Source organism: Convolutriloba macropyga, chromosome 12 (genome assembly GCF_964194025.1).
Source record: "Convolutriloba macropyga chromosome 12, txConMacr16.3, whole genome shotgun sequence".
NCBI classification, from domain to species: domain Eukaryota; kingdom Metazoa; phylum Xenacoelomorpha; order Acoela; family Convolutidae; genus Convolutriloba; species Convolutriloba macropyga.
In genome coordinates, this window is record NC_134479.1 from 54,190,290 (window position 1) to 54,196,343 (window position 6,054).

A 6,054-nucleotide genomic window follows, 5' to 3' on the forward strand; every position below is an offset into this window, starting at 1 on the left:
TTTTCTTTGCTTTTTCTGGGGAAAAAAACTCTTCCAACAAGGTTTAGCTACCCAGTGGGAAATGTATTATTTTTTAGCCGTTTTCTGTTGCACTAAAGGTTTTCTAGGTCTACTGTGAGTCTAAAGGTCTGAAATTGTCTTTTTTTGGATATTTGACCGTCAGAAGGTGTTAGTCAACAATAGTAGACGTGTTCGAATGCGAAAACAACAACAGTTTCTATCTAAGTTTGTTCTTTAGAGCAAAAAAAATTTCGTTTTCGAAAGTTTTCCGCTCGATTTTCTCTCCTTACTCTTTGAATTAAAAATTTCGTTCTTTGTGAAACTTTTCCGCTATTTTTGGCCATAATTCGTTGAAACCATTTATATAAAGAGAAATGGTGTGAACAAACTGTCAGAATTGACTTGTTTTGCAAACATTTTAGAAGTTTTTACCTTTTCTTTGCTTTTTCCAGGGCAAAAACTCTTACAACAAGGTTTGGCTACCCAGAGCGAAATGTGTTAGCTTTTAGTCGTTTTCTGTTGCACTAGTGGTTTTGTAGGTCCATTTTGACGCCCAACTTTGGAACAAAAGTCAGATTGTATGTTTGTTCTAGATTTCCATGCTAGAAGAATTAAGTACTCTTGTTCTTCAAAAATAGAGCATATTTTTTGTTAATATCTCACTAAGTTGTCTTGTCTTTTTTGGATATTTGATCGTCAAAGGGTGTTAGTCAACAATAGTAGACGCGTTCGAATGCGAAAACAACAACAGTTTCTATCTAAGTTTGTTCTTTAGAGCAAAAAAAAACTTTCGTTGTCGAAAGTTTTCCGCTCGATTTTCTCTCCTTACTCTTTGAATTAAAAATTTCGTTCTTTGTGAAACTTTTCCGCTATTTTTGGCCATAATTCGTTAATACCATTTGTAGAGAGAGAATTGGTGTGAACAAGCTGTCACAATTGACTTGTTTTGCAAAAGTTTTAGAAGTTTTTACCTTTTCTTTGCTTTTTCCAGGTAAAAAACCCTTACAACAAAGTTTCGCTACCCAGTGCGAAATGTGTTAGCTTTTAGCCCCTTTCTGTTGATCTAGCGGTTTTTTAGGTCTATTGTGATGCCCAATTTGAAACAAAAAACGTAATTCATGGTCTTAAATTTTCGGTTCGCTCTTCTCTCCTAATCTTTGACTTGAAAATTACGTTCTTTATGAAACTTTTCCGCAATTTTTGACCATAATTCGTTAATACCATTTGTATAGAGAGAATTGGTGTGATCAAGCTGTCAGAATTGACTTGTTCTGCAAACATTTTAGAAGTTTTTACCTTTTCTTTGCTTTTTCCAGGGAAAAACCTCTTACAACAAAGTTTGGCTACCCAGAGCGAAATGTGTTAGCTTTTAGCCGTTTTCTGTTGCACTAGTGGTTTTGTAGGTCCATTTTGACGCCCAACTTTGGAACAAAAGTCAGATTGTATGTTTGTTCTAGATTTCCATGCTAGAAGAATTAGGTACTCTTGTTCTTCAAAAAAAAGAGCATATTTTTTGTTAATATCTCACTAAGTTGTCTTTTTTGGATATTTGACCGTCAGAAGGTGTTAGTCAACAATAGTAGACGTGTTCGAATGCGAAAACAACAACAGTTTCTATCTAAGTTTGTTCTTTAGAGCAAAAAAAATTTCGTTGTCGAAAATTTTCCGCTCGATTTTCTCTCCTTACACTTTGACTAGAAAATTTCGTTCTTTATGAAACTTTTCCGCTATTTTTGACCATAATTCGTTAATACCATTTGCATAGTGAGAATTGGTGTGAACAAGCTGTCAGAATTAACTTGTTCTGCAAACATTTGAGAAGTTTTTACTTTTTCTTTGCTTTTTCCAGGGAAAAAACTCTTACAACAAGGTTTGGCTACCCAGAGCGAAATGTGTTAGCTTTTAGCCGCTTTCTGTTGATCTGGCGGTTTTTTAGGCCTATTGTGATGCCCAATTTGAAACAAAAAACGTAATTCATGGTCTTAAATTTTCGGTTCGCTCTTCTCTCCTAATCTTTGACTTGAAAATTACGTTCTTTATGAAACTTTTCCGCAATTTTTGGCCCTAGTTTGTTGATACCATTTGTATAGGGTAAATTTATGCAAAGAAACTGTCAGAATCGTATTTTTGCAAAACTCTTAGAAATTTTTACATTTTCTTTGCTTTTTCTGGGGGAAAAAACTCTTCCAACAAGGTTTGGCTACCCAGAGCGAAATGTGTTAGCTTTTAGCCGTTTTCTGTTGCACTAGTGGTTTTGTAGGTCCATTTTGACGCCCATTTTTGGAACAAAAGTCGGATTAAATGTTTGTTCTTGATTTGAATGTTAGAAGAATTGTGTACTCTTGTTCTTCGAAAATAGAGCATATTTTTTTACTAATATCTCAATAAGTTGTCTTTTTTTGGGATTTTTGACCGTCAGGTGTTAATCAACAATAGTAGACGTGCTCAAATGCCAAAAATTCAACAGCTTCTACCTAAGTTTGCGCTGTAGAACAAAAAACATATTTCAGGGTCGAAAATTTTCCGCTCGCTTTTCTCTCCTCTTATTTAGACTTGAAAATTTCGTTCTTTATGCAAATTTTCCTCTTTTTTGAAATAATTAGTTGATACCATTTTTATAGGGTGAATTGGTATTAACAAACTGCCAGATTTGATTTTTTTGCAAAAATTTTTGAAATTTTTCTTTTCTTTGATTTTTCCAGGAAAAAAACTCTTACAACAAGGTTTGGCTACCCAGAGCGAAATGTGTTAGCTTTTAGCCGTTTTCTGTTGAACCAGTGGTTTCGTAGGTCTAATGTGTTGCCCAATTTGAAACAAACGTCGTATTGTATTTTTCCTAGATTTCCATGTTAGAAGAATTTTACTCTTGTTCTTCAAAAATGGACCGTCTTTTTTGTTAATATCACACTAAGTTTTCTTTTTTCGGATATTTGATTGTCAGAAGATGTTGGTAAACAATAGTATATGTGTTCAAATGCGAAAACAACAACAGTTTCTATCTTAGTTTGTTCTGTTGAACAAAAAACGTAATTCATGGTCCCAAAATTTTGGCTCGCTCTTCTCTCCTAATCTTTGACTTGAAAATTTCGTTCTTTATGAAACTTTTCCGCAATTTTTGGCCCTAGTTTGTTGATACCATTTGTATAGGGTAAATTTATGCAAAGAAACTGTCAGAATCGTATTTTTGCAAAACTCTTAGAAATTTTTACATTTTCTTTGCTTTTTCTGGGGGAAAAAACTCTTCCGACAAGGTTTGGCTACCCTGAGCGAATTGTGTTAATTTTTAGCAGTTTACTGTTGCACTAGTGGTTTTGTAGGTCTTTTGTGAAGCCCAATTTTGGAAAAAAAAGTCTGATTGTGTGTTTTTTCTAGATTTCCTTTTTAGAAGAATTAGGTATTCTTGTTCTTCAAAATCAGAGCATCTTTTTCTGAAAGTTCAAATGCGAAAACAACAACACCTTCTACCTATATTACGTGGTCAAAAAGTTTCCACTCTCCTTAATCTCGGTCAGTTTTTGTTGAGATCGGTGTTGTCTGATATGCGCAGAACGGGAACCTGTATGAGGCAAACTTCGAAAATGTTCTCAATACCGAGAACTACCACTCAGAGACGCGTTCAAAGAAATAAAGTAGTTCTCAGCAGGGGAAGGAGGCCAACTTTGAGAGCAGAGATTGCAATAGATGTGTTCCAAAAATCTGTGGACGCGAAATCCAGAACATAATTTAGGAAAATTGCGTACCAGGCAGCCTTACAAGAGAAAGTGGTTATGCCTAGAACATGGCTTCAAAAAGAGATAGCTGGCAATGATTGGTGCTTGAACTTTCTAAAGAAGTATCCTTATCTAGATTACATAATCAGGAAAAATAAGGATTCGACAAAAGATCTGTCTTTCAAATGTTGCGTGTGCGAAGAGCTGTTTTATAAGAAAACTCAAATTACCTTGTGCAAAAGTTGCTGCAAAGTTAGGTGTTTTTCATGCTAAAATCCATCGAAGTGCTTGCAAAAAGATTCGATCGATGAGTAGTCGCAGACCTATGATTCTTTGCTGTTAATTTTGTTCAAAAAAATGTATGGAATCGACCTAATCTGAAAGAACATGGGCCCCGGTATTTTTATTTTAATTAGTTTGATGATCTGTTGCACAAAGCAAAGAAGAGCCATAATCATGATCTTCTTTTATTTTTGTGCTATCATTTGTGTTTTCGTGATAAAAAAGATTTAGGTTTACTGCCATGAAAAAAAGGAAGGGCCAAAATAATGACCTTCGTTGTAAATTAAATTTTTAGACGTAAAGCTTGTCCTTGTTTAGTTTGCTGATCTGTTGCACAAAGTAAAGGGGAGCCATAATCATGATCTTCTAGTAACTTTGTACAATGAGTGTTGTTTTTGAGGTTGAAGAGAGTTAGTTTTTTTCCATGAAAAAAAATGATGAAGGGCCAAAATATTGACCTTCAATATTTTTCAGCCTAAATTCAGTTTTGTTCTAAAAACTACGTAAGCGACGCAACAGTGGCCTCATCTAATTATTCGTAGGCGTAGAAATCTATGCCTTTATTAGAAAACTAAACTCTGAGAGGAACATTAATGTTGATTTAATATTCTTATCACAGCTATCATGGGTTTGCCTTTTTCTGGGTGTGCTAGTTTTTTTTCCTAGATCATGTCCTTGACTGATATTGTAATAACGCTGGGTTACGACCCCGAGCAGACAGGAGCACTCCTGAATATTGTGAGGCAGAATTTCCTGCAATTGAAATCCTTCCAGCAATTACCTGACGATAGGCTGGAAAAAATGGAGTTGCTTATTGCTGTCATTTATCCCGTACGTCATAAGCTTAGTACGGGCACCGAATCACCTGCTGCGCCCTTGCAAACACCGAGAAAGCAAAAGCCAGCTGCAACTCAGCGGGAAGTACCCCGGCGCAAGTTCGAACTCCGGTCATTACGCCCGAGTAAGCTAATGTGCGTGAACCGGCTTCGCTTGAAGACCTTAGAGCGCTCACAAGAGGTATCAAGCCAGAAATAGAGGGCCACAATATGAAATTTGTGTCCACGGTGTGCGAAAAAATGGTGGAGGTAATTTTCTATTTGAGTTAACGACGTGTTCTTTCGTCTTTTTCAATACTGCTTCGGGATACAATATAACTCATAATTTTTTAGCTCCTCGGCTGCAGGCCGAGCACAACAATCAAATGCTTCTATGCGCAAATGTGCGTGAACTTGTTTCCGGTTTATGTTGTTGAGGGAAAAAAGTATCCATATGTTAGTGTCAATAAATAACATTGCTCATTTAAGTGCGTGTGACCGTTTTTTTACTTCTAGGGCCTTTTTCCAGCCGTTGCATAAACTTGCAGATGGAATATCAATTCCTCAATCAGGCATCTTCGAGCACAAATTACGTAGCATGCGCATGCAAGAGAAAAAGAATTTACCTCCCTCCGATGAGTTTAACGATGACATAGGTAAAAAAAATTGATTTCCTTTGGTTTTAGTTGAGACTTCTCTTACCCAAAGTTCTTGGTTTTTAGCTGTTATAGACAGCCAACCGAACGTTCGTAAGAGAAAGCACGCATCGGGCAGTCGGGTAGTGAAAACTCCTGATCGTTCAGAACTTAAGATACTTTTCTCGAGGACCGATCAATCCATTGAAAATATACTTGCATCGACGTTTTGTCAGAAGAAAGAAATACTCCAGAACACAAAAGAGGCCATCGATATCACCGAGTACTGCTCGGTCATTGGACTGTCTTTTAATGACATGCTACTCGTAGGTTAATTTTCTTTAAAAAATTAAGTGGTGAGAGGGTTCTTTTTGTTTTTGCCTAGGTTTACCTTGATTATAAACGCTGGACGAAAAATGATCTTGAGAAACCATTCAAAATCCTCTTTACAATAGAGCGAGAAAAAATTTTGTTAATGGCAGAGCAAGTTGGGGAGCTTCCAGCTGAAGCTGAGGCCATCTTGCAAGGTATGAAAACTTTCCTTCGATTCTTAATCAGGGAAAGGCTGCTCCACAGTTCTTAGTTTTTTTTCTAGAAAGCAATTCAACCGTC